This window comes from Arachis hypogaea, chromosome 14, assembly GCF_003086295.3.
Source record: "Arachis hypogaea cultivar Tifrunner chromosome 14, arahy.Tifrunner.gnm2.J5K5, whole genome shotgun sequence".
Taxonomy (NCBI): domain Eukaryota; kingdom Viridiplantae; phylum Streptophyta; class Magnoliopsida; order Fabales; family Fabaceae; genus Arachis; species Arachis hypogaea.
In genome coordinates this window covers 20,921,390-20,937,849 of record NC_092049.1, presented here as the reverse complement: position 1 = coordinate 20,937,849, position 16,460 = coordinate 20,921,390, and the positions used below count along the sequence as shown (strand labels likewise).

The 16,460-nt window shown below is 36.5% G+C and overlaps 1 non-coding gene across 1 annotated transcript; it reads left to right on the top strand.

Moving 5' to 3' along the window:
* Window positions 1–15,156: 15,156 nt before the first annotated feature.
* Window positions 15,157–15,264, top strand: LOC112745970 (small nucleolar RNA R71). Its single transcript, XR_003173873.1, has one exon. It is a non-coding gene; the product is annotated as a small nucleolar RNA R71 (small nucleolar RNA).
* Window positions 15,265–16,460: the final 1,196 nt, after the last annotated feature.

Below are 16,460 nucleotides of genomic sequence, written 5' to 3'. Positions count from 1 at the left end.
TCTTGAAAACATGCAACTGCATCACCTATGAGTAGACCTTAAAAAGACTTGACATCATTGGAAAGTTTTGATTTGATTTTATTTAAAAAAATAAAGTACTAGGTAAAACAAAACTAATTTTAAAATGAAACCTTTTTCATTAAAGGACAAAACATAAAAGCCCACATGGATGATGTAACACTCATTGGGTCCAGAGATGATAGAGTTTAAAGAAACACATTGGACCATGCGAACGCTGAACTGAAAGGTCGGCCCAGAGGATTCAGAACTTGCCATTGAGCCTAGAGACTAAGATTTAGGATTAAGATACTTCACTTGCTTAGAATTGTCTCCTTCCAACATGAGAGACAAAACTTCAACAAACACATTAGCAAGGCTCAAATAAGGAATCATAACTCAGAATGCCTAGATTAGTTTTTAGCTTACAAAATCTGTCTTCAGGCAGAGGTTTGGTGAAAATATCAACTAATTGATCTTCTGATTTAACAAATTGAATGCTAATATTTTCCTTTTGAACATGTTTCCTTATTGAGTAAAATCTCACTTCAATATGTTTAGTTCTTGAGTGCAAAACTGGATTTTTGGAAATATTTATAGCACTCAAGTTGTCACACAACAAGAGAATGTTTTCAGCATTTAATTTGTAATCAGCAAGTTGAGTTTTCAACCAAAGAAGCTAGAACAACACGAGGAGGCAGCAATATACTCAGCCTCAACAGTGGATAAAGCCATTGTGGATTGCTTCTTACTAGATCACATTCAAATACCTTCTAAGAAAACAGCATATGCCTGATGTACTTCTTTTATCAACTCTGTCTCTGACAAAGTCTGCGTCACAATAACCAACTGCAGAAAACTCATTACTCATCGTTGTGATACAAATACCTGTCCTTCATGGATGCATACTTGGGATACAATCAAATCTTGATGTACAAGACAAATGAAAAAAAAAAAAAAACATCTTTCATCACTCCTAGGGCAAACTACTACTACTTAGTAATGTCCTTCGGGCTAAAAAATGCTAGGACTACATATCAACGGTTAATGAACAAGGTATTTTTATCTCACCCTGAAAAATTAATGGAGGTGTACGTGGACGACATGCTTGTCAAGACCAAGGAGGAAGCCAGAAAGTACATATTTGCAGTAGAAGCCATAAAGTTCTTTGGGTTCATGCTCACTCAAAGAGGTATTGAAGCCAACCCAGACAAATTCAGGGCCATCATGGAGATGAAAAGTTTGACCTGTCTTAAGGAAGTTCAGCAGTTAAATGGCAGACTAAAAGCCTTATCCAAATTCTTGGCAAGATCGGCTTTGAAATTCCTACCCTTGTTTAAAATTCTCAAGAAGGGACATCAATTCTAATTGACTTAAGAATGTGAACAAGCTTTTTGAGAGTCCAAAAACTTCTTGAGCCAACCCCCCCATCCTTATCCGATCTGAAGAGGGGAAAGAGCTCGTGTTATACCTAGCTGTCACAAACAATGTTATAGGCTCTGCCCCCGTCTAAGAAGATAACGAGGGACAATGACCTGTCCACTTCACGAGCAAAGCATTACAGGGGGGCAGAATTGAACTATCAAAGAATAGAAAAATTTGCATATGCCCTCATTTTAGCTTCCAGAAGACTCCGACCATACTTCTAAGCCCACACCATCGAAGTCCAAACCAACCAACCCATAAAGTATATTGATGGATGAGGATTTGTGCCGGTTTAGAATTTCTCAAAACAAGAATTACTTCGTCGGTAGCATAGTCCAAACCAGCAATTAAATCCCATCAATCAGAGTTTAATTCAATTTAAAATAACCGAGAGTAATTAAACCTCGAGTCGTTTTCCCCAGGAACTAGTGACCACAAGCGCACAATTTTGGTTGTGAAAAACAAGGGGTGTTTTCAATGATTGAAGCAAACGATTAAAGAAATTAAAGAACAATCAAAATTATAATTAATAAACTAATAAAGGAATTAAAGAACTATCTATGTAATATAGACAAGTAATGCTTTAAAGTGAGAGAAATGTGGTTGAAAACATAAATAGAACCTTGACTTGGGGATGAGTTATGAAATTCCTTCCTTGCCATAACCACAACTATGATAATTATGATGGATTAATCTCACCTAGTCAACCCTTAACATCGAAGAGTAAGTCAAGTGAGCATAATTGTTATTAATCTATAAATCCTAGCTAACTTACTAGTTACCTTAGTAAAAAGCTAGCGTTAGTGGAAACAATAACAACTAACAACCCAAGAATTATCACTAAATGTCAAACATTATGACTCTAGTAACCCATATACTCATTTTTCCTAAGTCAAGGAGTAAAAATTTACTCCATAATCAAAATTGGCATTTCATCAAACACATGGTAGGCATAATCATAAAACATTGCAAAATTGGAAAACTACTTGAAACTATGAACAACCAAAGAACAAATCAACAATGGCAACTCAACAAACATATAAAAACTACTAAACATCAAATTCATCAATTAAAACTCAAAACTGCAAAAGCATATATGTATTGACAAAGTGACTTAAAATATAAGAAAGTGTAGAACACGTAGTGTAATAAAGAGAAAATTAAGAAATACTTACAATAAAAATAGCTAGAATCCAAGATCAAAATTGGAAAATACAAAATTGTAGTATAAACCCTAACTAAACCCTAAGAAAATTGAGAGAAAAACTAAGAGAAACTATCCTAAAAACTACCTTAAAACTCGAACTAAGTGTATTGTGTAATGTATGTTATGAATGGGTGTTGCTAGCCTCTCCCTTATATGCTTCAACACTTCAAAAATGGGCCTGGAAACCTCCAAATTCGTGAGCCATGTGACTTTTTAATGAAGTCACGTGCAGGGACTTGTGCGTACGCACAGGTGTGCGCATACGCACACTTGGCTGTGTGCTTCTCCTTTGTTTTCTTCATGTTCTCTCCCAATTGCATGCTTCTCTTCCACCCTTATCAAGCCATTCCTACCTATTACACCTGAAATCACTCATCAAAACTATCAAAGCATTGAATGGAATGAAAGTGGAATAAAATTAATTAAAATAAGCACAAAATAACATGTTTTCATAATTGGACATAATTCAGAGAAAAAACACAAAAGCATGCTATTTAGATGAATAAATGTGGGTTTATATGATGAAATTCACTCAAATCAATCCACAATTTATCATCAAATATGGACTCATCATATATCCTTCCAAAGATGGATATTGCAAGATGAATGCTACAAAGGACTGTGAAACTGTCCAAATTTGATCTAAAATATGGAGCCCGAACAACCGTTAAATCATAGTATCTGGCCGACTTCCTAGTTGAGTATACAAGAGAACTACAGAGAAGCTTTACAACTTGGAGTCTATATGTGGATGGCTTATCAAATAAAATTGGTAGTGGGGCAGGAATTATTCTTGAGAATGAAGAAGCAACTCGGGTAGAGGTTTCACTAAAATTAGAGTTTTCAGCCTCCAACAAGGTTAGTTGTTCAACCATGCTTGTGGCTTGAAACTAGCCATAGAGGTTGGGGCATCAAAAGTCACAGTGTTTAGTGATTTTCAAGTAATAATCTCTCAGATTAACAAGGATTACCATGTCAAGGATCCTAACATGAATAGGTATTTGGAAAAAGCACTTGAACAACTAATCTAATTCTAAGAAGCAGAGGTCAGACATATAACTCAAGAACACAATTGCTGAGCCGACGTCCTCTCCAAACTAGCACCAAGTTAGGGGGCAACAACAGAAGTCTGATTTAGGAAATCCTCCATACACGATCAGTGGCCAAGGAAGTTGACAAGTCAGACACGCTAACAACCTCTAATCTAAACTTGGGTTGGATGACTCCTATCATCGAATATTTCAAATTTGATGTCCTCTCTAAAGAAAGGGAGACAAATAGACTTATAAAAGAAGTACAAAACTATACTTTAGTTCACAAAGTCCTCTATAGAAATAAGGTGTTTATACCTTTATTAAAGTGTGTTCTAACCTCTAAGACAGAAAAGGTCCTAGAAGAAATCCATAGTGGCATCTGTGAAAATCACCTAGGAGCAAGGTCACACTACAAGAAAATGAAACATTTGTAACAAAAAATTTGTATCAAATTTAAAATTGTTATAAATTATGATTTTTTTGTAACAATAATTAGTTATTGTTACAAAATAAGAATATTTTGTAACAACGTGATTCTTTTTGTTACAAATTATGTTGGCTTTCGTATCGAATCGTTGTTTTGTTGCAAAAATTTAAAATATTTTATAACAAAATATCTATTTGTCTCAAAAGCTCTAAATATTTTGTAACAAGAAATTAATTTGTCACAAAATACAATATTTTTGTAACAAGTTATTTATTTGTCACAAAATTCAAAGATTTTATAATTAATAAAATTTTTGTTTCAACATATTAAAAGTAAGATTTCGAATTTTTAAAAATTAACATAATGAGTTATTTATGATTTATTATATTTATTTAAGATTTTATATTTAAAAATTTATTTTACTAAAAATATTTAAGTCAAATTAATGATATTTTGAGTTTAAAAATATTTTAAAAATTAAATAATAAATTATTTATGATTTATTATATTTATTCAAAATGAATTTTTAGATATTTTTATATTAAACAGGATATTTTTTATTTATAATTTAAAATGTTAATATTTTAAAAAATATAAAAATTTTATATAATTTAATTTAAATATTTAAAATTTTTGAATTCAATACTTTAATTTTTATAAATAAAAAAATTTAATTTGATTATCTCTAATTTTATCTTAACTAATATTTATTTAAAAAATTTTATAAATTAATAACAAAATAATAGTTTAAAAATAATTAATTTAATTTTCTCTAATTCTTAAAATTAGTGTATTTATTTAAAAATACTTTGAGATTTTATAGTTAAATAATATTTTTATATAATTATTATTAAATTAAAATTAATTTTTAATTACTATACTACCCCCATTTTTATTAAAAATACTTAAATTATCTAAACATTAACCCTAATACAACTCTCTCTCACTCCACCCTCTAAACCTAGCCGCCAACCCCCCTTCCCAAAACACATTTGCCCAGCGAAAAGGAAAGTAAGAGAAAGGGAAACAGAAATAGGGGAAACTGGGAAAGAGAAAGAAGAGAAGGAGAGGGAGAAGGAGGGGAGGACGACGCCGGCGGACATCACTGTCGCCGCACCGTCGTGTCACACCCAGAGGAGAGAAGGCGCCGTTGGGCAAGTGACAAGGAGAGAGAGAGAGAGAGAGCGCGTCGTGCCTGTCGCGAGCCTGCTGTTAGAGGAGTCGTCGTCGCGCCCAGCCACCATCGTCACTGTTCAAGCCGCCAGACTGCCGCATGCAAGGAGCTTCCCGTTTCGCCCCTGTCTTGCCGAGCCAGGGGAGAGAGCGCCGTTGAGAGAGGAGATACCGTGATAGAGAAACCGTGCCGCGAAGGATGAGACCGTTGTCGCCGAGGCTCTGCCACCGCCCAACCGCCGTCGCCGAAGCCGTGATGCCGTCTCTGCGCCAGCAGGGAGAAGCAGCCTTTGAGTGTGTAAACCCCAATAACCCTTCCTTTTCTATTTTAATATCAAGTTTCTTATTATTTTTAATTTTTGGGGATGAAATTTCTTTTGTGATTTAAAGACCATAACTTTGATTTCTTCTGAACTTTTTGGCTGCAAGCTCTAATTCATGCCATTCTGAAGAATGAGTTTATTACTGATGATGAATAGTAAACATTATTGAAGATTATTGAACTGTTATTATTATGAGTAATGATTTTTTTAGGTTTTTCTGTTATGAGTAATTTAGATTATTTTGTTGTACAGTAATTATGGAACTGTTCTTGTTGTTCACATGTTTTTTTTTATTTAATTATGAAATTATTCTTGTTGTGTTTATTTAGTATTGTGTTTATTTAATTATTCAGTGTTGTGTTTAGCTTGATCAGATTTGGCCTAGTGCATCTGTGCGTGTAGGAAGTGAGCTATTATCTTGTTGTCAGAGTTTTTCTTTTTCTTTTGTCCTAACTCTAAAGATGATCTTGAATTTCAAATTTATTATTAAGTTACTGGATAAGTAATCAGCATATATTATATATTGTTATAATTGTGAGATGATCGATTTTGTTGTCATCACATGTCAAATTTGTCTTATGAAACTTTATAGTATGATTTTGTAAAAATATGAGAAGAATCAAATTTTGTGGTTCATCTTATTCTTATTTCCATTCTCATTTATATTTCTGTCAACCATCCCACTTTGGCTGTTTTGTACCAAGTGATAAAGAGCTTTTGTTTGAGGGAGGGGGATGATTTACATTATTTGTTTACCTGAAAGGACTTTGATATTGCAAACATGTTGACTTGTGTGTTTTTTAGCTTTCTTTTCTTTTATTAAGTGTGCACTATGAAGCTTTGCATCTTGTCCCTATATTATGCTGCTTTATGATAAATAATTGTTACTGAGAATAACATGTTATTTTTCTTTTGATAGTTTGTAATATTATCTTTCACATCTTGTTCCTAATTTATCTACATATTTTTAACTTTGAATAAAGTCTAGTATATATATTTTGTTTTGCATGAAAAACTCAGTACAAGGGAAAAGTTGGCTAGACTTGACATTATTTTGGAAGAGTTCTCAAATTGTGTTTTGTGTGGAGAGGTCATAAAAACTGTCCACTGTCTCTTTTTTCAGATGCAATATTTCATAGAGTATTTTGGGAGCAGCGTTGAAGCAGAAAAAGTCTGCTGTGGCTATGGTTAGGGAATGCTTTGTCATGGCTAGAACTAAAAATGCCAAATAAAGTAAAAGAGATATGATGCTTTGTCTTTTATGCTATAATTTGGTGTTTTGACATGAATCTCACTTTCTTTGTATGGAACTTTGTGAGTGTAAAAGCATGAAAAGCATTATTAGAGTTTACATTATGTTATTTTGCATGTTTGATCTTGTGTTTATGGTGTCATGGAGCAGAATTTTTGTAATGTTATGATTGGGTTTATCTATTTTTTTTGGGGGGAAAATGTTGGACTGGGTTTCTTGAGGGATAAATTACTGCAATATGCGGTATATGAGAGTTTATAGGGAGGGGAGTTAAAGGATAGAATATAAGCTTGATACTATATTGAATTTTCTGTTGGTTCAGCATAGATTGAGATTGGAGAAGTACAAGAGAGATTTGCATTCTTTGCAAAAGGAAAGGAAAAACTTGCAGGCTGTGTGGAGCCCTGAAGGCAAATTAATCACTATTCCTGCAAGTTAGTGGAAAAAACTTAGTGGAAAAATTATAATTAGTGTTATATCTTGTTTCTAACTTTTTTGTTTCAGTTTTTCTTATTTACAGGAGTGCTGAAATGGTGACCATATGCTATCTTGAGGGCTCAAGAATGTTTTGATGCATAGAGACACTAATCTATGTTAGAACTTTTATGTTTTGGTTGAACTTTTATGTTAGAACTTTTATGTTTTGGTTGAACTAATCAATATACTCAATAGCTAATGTTATTTTGTTTCAAGACAATTTTAGCTAAAAATATCTTGTTTGACTTATGTATGTTTTTGCATATTATATACATGTAAACTTGTTTATTAAAATCGTTAATATATTAGTTAATTTAAAAAAGAATTTAGTAAATTATGCATGTAATTTGTAATAAAAAAAAGTTACAAAATAATTAATTTGCTTTCGTAACTAAGAAAAAAATGTTACAAAATCATGTTACATTTTGTAACAAAATTTTTTGATAGGAAAAAAATTGACTGTCACAAAAAATACCTTCAAAATCAAAATTTGTTATCACTTTTGTAACGGTTTCTGATTTTTTGTATCAGAAAAAATTGTTACAAAATATGGTACTGAATGTAATAGTTCCATTTTTCGTTACAAAAACTTTTTGTAATGGGACTTATTGCAATGGACCCTTTTTTTGTTACAAAAAACTTTTGTTTCAAAATTTTGACGTTTTGTAACAATATTTTTTGTTACAAATACGCCTTTTTCTTGTAGTGTCACTAGCTAAAAAAGTGTTACGAGCTGGTTTTTATTGGCCAACCTTACAAAGGGAGGCAGCTGACTTTGTCAACAAGTGCCCACCTTGTCAAAATACATGCCAACTTCCACGTGGCACCATCAAAAGAACTCATCAGCATAACTTCATCATTTGGCCTTTCGTAAAATGAGGTTTAGACTTGCTTGGGCCATTTCCTCAAGAACTCGAACAGGTAAAATACCTCATAGTAGGGATTGACTGCTTCGCTAAGTAGAGTGAGGCAAAAACTTTGGCATCTATCACAACTCAAAGAACTAAAAAATTTCTCTACAAAAATATTGTTACCCGATTTAGAGTCCTATACTCCATCACTACAGACAATGGTACTCAATCCACTGATTCGACCTTCAGAAGCTTGGTGACAAGCCTTAAAATTAAACACTAATCCACATCGGTAGAGCACCCTCAAGTCAATGAGCAAGCAGAAGCTACAAACAAAGTCATACTGGCAGCCTCAAAAGAAGGCTCCAAGATGTGAAAGGAGTATGGGCAGAAAAACTCCTCCAAGTCCTTTGGGCATATTGAACAACTCATTCTACAATAGGAGAATCTCCATTTTGACTTGCTTATGGCATAGAAGTCATAATCCCATAGAAGTACATGAAGAAAGCCCAAGAGTAAGTGGTGCACGAAATTGTCATCATCAATGGCGCCATCAACATGGTACGCTCAATTGTAATCTCAACTTTTTATCACAACTTCGCACAACTAACCAGCAAGTGCACTGGGTCGTCCAAGTAATAAACCTTACGTGAGTAAGGGTCGATCCCACGGAGATTGTTGGTATGAAGCAAGCTATGGTCACCTTGTAAATCTCAGTCAGGCGAATATCAAAAGGTTATGGAGTTTTCGAAATTAAATAAGAAGTGAACATAAAATAAGGATAGAAATACTTATGTAATTTATTGGTTAGAATTTCAGATAAGCGTATAGAGATGCATTCGTTCCTCTGAACCTCTGCTTTCCTGCTGTCTTCATCCAATCAATCTTACTCCTTTCAATGGCTGGCTTTATGTAAGGACATCACCGTTGTCAATGGCTACTTTGTATCCTCTCTGGAAAATGGTCCGATGCGCTGTCACTGCATGGCTAATCGTCTGGAGGCATCACCCTTGTTAATGGCTGCGTCCCATCCTCTTGTGAAAATGGTCCAAATGCTCTGTCACAACACGGCTAATCATCTGAGGTTCTCGATCATGCTGGAATAGGATTCACCCTCCTTTTGCGTCTGTCACTATGCCCAGCAATCGCGAGTTTGAAGTTCGTCACAGTCATTCAATCACAGACAAGGTTTAGACTTTCCGGACTCTCATGAATGCCGCCATCAATCTAGCTTATACCACGGTGATTCTGATTAAGAGATCCAAGAGATACTCATTCAATCTAAGGTAGAACGGAAGTGGTTGTCAGACACGCATTCATAGGGAATGATGATGATTTTCACGTTCATCACATTCAGGTTGAAGTGCGAATGAATATCTTAGAAGCGGAATAAATTGAATTGAATAGAAAAACAGTAGTACTTTGCATTAATTCTTGAGGAACAGCAGAGCTCCACACCTTAATCTATGGAGTGTAGAAACTCTACCGTTGAAAATATATAGGTGAAAGGTCCAGGCATGGCCGAATGGCCAGCCCCTCTGATCTAAGAACCAGGCGTCCAAAGATGTCTAATACAATAGTAAAAAGTCCTATTTATAATAAACTAGCTACTAAGGTTTACAGAAGTAAGTAATTGATGCATAAATCCACTTCCGAGGCCCACTTGGTGTGTGCTTGGGCTGAGCTTGAATGTTACACGTGCAGAGGCTCTTTCTGGAGTTGAACGCCAGGTTGTAACGTATTTCTGGCGTTCAACTCTGGTTTGTGACTTGTTTCTGGCGTTTAACTCCAGACAGCAGCGTAAAACTGGCGTTCAACGCCCTTTTACGTCGTCCAAACTCGTTCAAAGTATGGATTATTATACATTGCTGGAAAGCCCTGGATGTCTACTTTCCAACGCAATTGGAAGCGCGCCATGTTGAGTTTTGTAGCTCCAGAAAATCCACTTTGAGTGCAGGGAGGTCAGAATCCAACAGCATCAGCAGTCCTTCTTCAACCTCTGAATCTGATTTTTGCTCAAGTCCCTCAATTTCAGCCAGAAAATACCTAAAATCACAGAAAAACACACAAACTCATAGTAAAGTCCAGAAATGTGAATTTAACATAAAAACTAATAAAAACATCCCTAAAAGTAACTAGATTCTACTAAAAACATACTAAAAACAATGCCAAAAGGCGTATAAATTATCCGCTCATCACAACACCAATCTTAAATTGTTGCTTGTCCCCAAGCAACTGAAAATCAAATAGGATAAAAAGAAGAGAATATACTATAAATTCCAAACTATCAATGAAACATAGCTCCAATCAGATGAGCGGGACTTGTAGCTTTTTGCCTCTTGAATAGTTTTGGCATCTCACTTTATCCATTGAAGTTCAGAATGATTGGCTTCTATAGGAACTCAGAGTTCAGATGGTGTTATTGATTCTCCTAGTTCAGTATGATGATTCTTGAACACAGCTATTTTATGAGTCTTGGCCATGGCCCCTAAGCACTTTATTTTCCAGTATTACCACCGGATACATAAATGCCACAGACACATAATTGGGTGAAACTTTTCAGATTGTGACTCAGCTTTGCTAAAGTCCCCAATTAGAGGTGTCCAGGGTTCTTAAGCACACTCTTTTTTTGCTTTGGACCTTGACTTTAACCGCTCAGTATCAAGTTTTCACTTGACACCTTGACGCCACAAGCACATGGTTAGGGACAGCTTGGTTTAGCCGCTTAGACCAGGATTTTATTCCTTTAGGCTCTCCTATCCACTGATGCTCAAAGCCTTGGGATCCTTTTTATTTGCCCTTGCCTTTTGGTTTTAAAGGTTATTGGCTTTTTGCTCTTGCCTCTTGGTTTTAAGAGCTTTTGGCTTTTTCTGCTTGCTTTTTCTTTTTCTTTCTATTTTTTTTTCGCCTTTTTTTTTCTGCAAGCTTTGTTCTTTGCTGCTTTTTCTTGCTTCAAGAATCATTTTCATGATTTTTCAGATTATCAAATAACATGTCTCCTTGTCATCAGTCTTTCAAGAACCAACATATTTAACATTCTTAAACAACAACTTCAAAAGACATATGCACTGTTCAAGCATTCATTCAGAAAACAAGAAGCATTGTCACCACATCAATATAATTAAACTAAGTTCAAGGATAAATTCGAAACTCATGTACTTCTTGTTCTTTTGAATTAAAACATTTTTTTTATTTAAGAGAGGTGATGGATTCATAGGACATTCATAACTTTAAGACATAGTTACTAAATACTAATGATCATGTAATAAGACACAAACATGGATAAGCACTTAACATAAAGAAAACGAAAAACAGAGAATGTAAGAACAAGGAATGAGTCCACCTTAGTAATGGTGGCGTTTCATTCTTGAGGAACCAATGATGTCCTTAAGCTCTTCTATGTCTCTTCCTTGTCTTTGTTGCTCCTCCCTCATTGCTTTTTGATCTTCTCTTATTTCATGAAGGATGATGGAGTGCTCTTGATGTTCCACCCTTAGTTGTCCCATGTTGGAACTTAATTCTCCTAGGGAGGTGTTAATTTGCTCCCAATAGTTTTGTGGAGGGAAATGCATTGGAGGCATCTCCGGGATCTCATGGTGATGAGCTTCATGCGCCTCTTGAGCTCCATGAATGGGCTCTCTTGCTTGCTCCATCCTTTTCTTAGTGATGGGCTTCTCTTCCTCAATGGAAATGTCTCCTTCTATGAAAGCTCCAGCTGAGTAACAGAGATGGCAAATAAGATGAGAAAAAACTAGCCTTGCCATGGGGGAGGACTTTTCGGCTATTTTGTAGAGTTCAAGGGAGATGACTTTATGAACTTCTACTTCCTCTCCAATCATGATGCTATGAATCATGATGGCCCGATCCACAGTAACTTTAGATCGGTTGCTAGTGGGGATGATGGAGCGTTGTATGAACTCTAACCATCCTCTAGCTGCAGGCTTGAGGTCCAGTCTTCTTAGTTGAACCGGCTTGCCTTTGGAGTCAATCTTCCATTGAGATCCTTCCACACATATGTCCATGAGGACTTGGTCCAACCTTTGATTAAAGTTGACCCTTCTAGTGTAGGGGCGTGCATCTCCTTGCATCATAGGCAAGTTAAACGCCAACCTCACATTTTCCGGACTAAAATCTAAGTATTTCCCCCGAACCATGGTGAGATAATTCTTTGGGTCCGGGTTCTTACTTTGATCATGGTTCCTAGTGATCCATGCATTGGCATAGAACTCTTGAACCATTAGGATGCCGACTTTGGATGGGTTTTGTTAGAACTTCCCAACCTCTTCTTTGGATTTCATGTCGGATCTCCGGATACTCATTCTTCTTGAGCTTGAAAGGGACCTCAGGGATCACCTTCTTCTTGGCCACAACATCATAGAAGTGGTCTTGATGAGCTTTGGAGATGAATCTTTCCATCTCCCATAACTCGGAGGTGGAAGCTTTTGTCTTCCCTTTCCCTTTTCTAGAGGATTCTCCGGTCTTAGGTGCCATCAATGGTAATGGAAAAACAAAAAGCTTATGCTTTTACCACACCAAACTTAGAATATTGCTTGCCCTCGAGCAAGAAAAGAAAGAATAGATGAAGAAGAAGAAGAAAATATGGAGGAGGGGGGGAGTGGTGTATTCGGCCAAGAAGAGAAGAGAGGGTTGTGTTGTGTGAAAATGAGGAAGAATGGAGGGCTATATATAGGGAAGGAAGGGGGGGTAAGGTTCGGCCATAAGGGTGGGTTTAGGTGGGAAATTGATTTTGAATTTTGAAGGTAGGTAGAGTTTATGAGGTAGGTTTATGGGGAAGAGTGGATGGATGTGAGTGGTGAAGTGGTGATAGGTGGGGATCCTATGGGGTCCACAGATCCTGAGGTGATCCTGTGGGGTCCACAGATCCTGAGGTGTTCAAGGATTTACAACCTTGCACCAAATTGGGCATGCAAAATGCCCTTGCACACAACTCTGGGCGTTCAGCGCCAGATTGGTGCTTGTTCTGGGCGTTCAGCGCCAGCTCTTCTCCAGGGTGCAATTCTGGCATTCAAACGCCCAGATGCTGCCCATTTTGGGCGTTCAGCGCCAGAACCATGCTCTGTTCTGGCGTTGAACGCCAGCCAGATGCTTCTTACTGGCGTTTAAACGCCAGTAAGGTCTTCCTCCAGGGTGTGATTTTTCTTCTGCTGTTTTTGATTCCGTTTTCAATTTTTATATTTATTTTGTGACTCCACATGATCATGAACCTAATAAAACATGAAAAACAATAAAAATAGAAATTAGATGAAAATTGGGTTGCCTCCCAACAAGCGCTTCTTTAATGTCAATAACTTGACAGTGGGCTCTCATGGAGCCTCACAGGTGTTCAGAGCATTGTTGAGACTCTCCAACACCAAACTTAGAGTTTAGATATGGGAGTTCAACACCAAACTTAGAGTTTGACTGTGGGGGCTCTGGTTGACTCTGCAATGAGAGAAGCTTACTGTGCTTCCTCTCCATGGGTACAGAGAGAGATCCTTGAGTTTTAAACACAAGGTTGTCCTCGTTTAATTGAAGGATCAATTCTCCTCTGTCCACATCAATCACAGCTTTTGCTGTGGCTAGGAAGGGTCTTCCAAGGATGATGAATTCATCCTCATCCTTCCCAGTATCTAGGATTATGAAATCAGCAGGGATGTAAAGGTCTTCAACCTTTACTAACACGTCCTCTACTTATCCATAAGCCTGTTTTCTCGAATTGTCTGCCATCTCTAATGAGATTTTAGTGGCTTGCACCCCATAGATTCCCAGTTTCTCTATTACAGAGAGGGGCATGAGGTTTATCCCTGAACCAAGGTCACACAGAGCCTTTTCAAAGATCATGTTGCCTATGGTACAAGGTATTACGAACTTTCCAGGATCCTGTTTCTTTTAAGGCAATGTCAGTTGATCCAGATCACTTAGTTCATTGGTGAACAAGGAAGGTTCATCTTCCCAAGTCTCAATACCAAATAATTTGGCATTCAGCTTCATGATTGCACCAAGAAACTTGGCAGCTTGCTCTTCAGTAACATCCTCATTCTCTTCAGAAGAGGAATACTCATCAGAGCTCATGAATGGCATAAGGAGATTCAATGGAATCTCTATGGTCTCTAGATGAGTCTCAGATTCCTTTGGTTCCTCAGAGGGAAGCTCCTTATTGATCACTGGACGTCCCAGGAGGTCTTCCTCCTTGGGATTCACGTCCTCTCCTTCCTTCACAGGTTCGGCCATGGTGATTAATTCAATGGCCTTGCACTCTCCTTTTGGATTTTCTTCTGTATTGCTTGGGAGAGTACTAGGAGGGATTTCAGTGATCCTTTTACTCAGCTGGCCCACTTGTGCCTCCAAATTTCTAATGGATGACCTTGTTTCATTCATGAAACTCACAGTGGCCTTAGATAGATCAGAGACTAATTTTGCTAAATTAGAGGTATTTTGTTCAGAGTTCTCTGTCTGTTGCTGAGTGGATGATGGAAAAGGTTTACTATTGTTAAACCTGTTTCTTCCACCATTATTAAAGCCTTGTTGAGGCTTTTGATCCTTTCATGAGAAATTTGGATGATTTCTCCATGATGGGTTATAGGTGTTTCCATAAGGTTCACCCATATAATTTACCTCTGCTATTGCAGGGTTTTCAGGATCATAAGCTTCTTCTTCAGAAGATGCCTCTTGAGTACTGTTGGATGCAGCTTGCATTCCATTCAGACTCTGAGAAATCATATTGACTTGCTGAGTCAATATTTTATTCTGAGCCAATATGGCATTCAGAGTATCAATTTCAAGAACTCCCTTCTTCATAGGCATCCCATTACTCACAGGATTCCTCTCAGAAGTGTACATGAACTGGTTATTAGCAACCATGTCAATGAGTTCTTGAGCTTCTGCAGGCGTTTTCTTTAGGTGAATGGATCCACCTGCAGAAGTATCCAATGACATCTTAGCCAATTCAGATAGACCATCATAGAATATATCCAGGATGGTCCATTCTGAAAGCATGTCAGAAGGACACTTTTTGGTCAGTTGCTTGTATCTTTCCCAAGCTTCATAGAGGGATTCACCTTCTTTCTGTCTGAAGGTTTGAACATCCACTCTAAGCTTGCTCAGCTTTTGAGGAGGAAAGAACTTGGCTAAGAAAGCCGTGACCAGCTTGTCCCAAGAGTTCAGGCTATCTCTAGGTTGAGAGTCCAACCACACTCTAGCTCTGTCTCTTACAGCAAAAGGGAAAAGCATGAGCCTGTAGACTTCAGGATCTACTCCATTAGTCTTAACAGTATCACATATCTGCAAGAATTCAGTTAAGAACTGAAAAGGATCTTCAGATGGAAGTCCATGAAACTTGCAGTTCTGCTGCATCAGAGAAACTAATTGAGGTTTCAGCTTAAAGTTGTTTGCTCCAATGGCAGGAATGGAGATGCTTCTTCCATGTAAATTGGAATTAGGTGCAGTAAAGTCACCAAGCATTCTCCTTGCATTATTGTTGTTGGGTTCGGCTGCCATCTCCTCTTCCTATTCGAAATTTTCAATAAGGTTGTCTCTGGATTGTTGTAATTTAGCTTCTCTTAGTTTTCTCTTCAGAGTCCTTTCAGGTTCTGGATCAGCTTCAACAAGAATGCCTTTTTCCTTGTTCCTGCTCATAAGAAAGAGAAGAGAACAAGAAAAGAAGAGGAATCCTCTATGTCACAGTAAAGAGGTTTCTTATTGTTAGTAGAAGAAGAAAAGGAATAGGGGTGAAGAAGAATGAAGAATCCAAACACAAGGGTAAGGATAGGAGCAGTGATGTGAGATTAAGAGAAGTGTTAGTAGATGAATAAATAATTAGAAGGAGATAAGGGAGAAGGATTTTCGAAAATTATTTTTGAAAAAGGGTTAGTGATTTTCGAAAATAGTTTTTGAAAAAGGTTAGTAATTTTCGAAAATTAAAATAAAAAATTAAAATAATTAGTTAATTAAAAAGAATTTTTGAAAAAGAGGGAAGATATTTTCGAAAATTAGAGAGAGAGAGTTAGTTAGGTAGTTTTGAAAAAGATAAGAAACAAACAAAAAGTTAGTTAGTTAGTTGAAACAAATTTTGAAAAGATAAGAAGTTAGGAAAAGATATTTTGAAATCAAATTTTTGAAAAAGATAAGATAAGAAGATATTTTTGAAAAGATATGATTGAAATTAGTTTTGAAAAAGATTTGATTTTTAACATCACAATTAATGACTTGATTCATAAGAAATCACAAGATATGATTCTAGAACTCAAAGTTTGAATCTTTCTTAACAAGCAAGTAACAAACTTGAAATTTTTGAA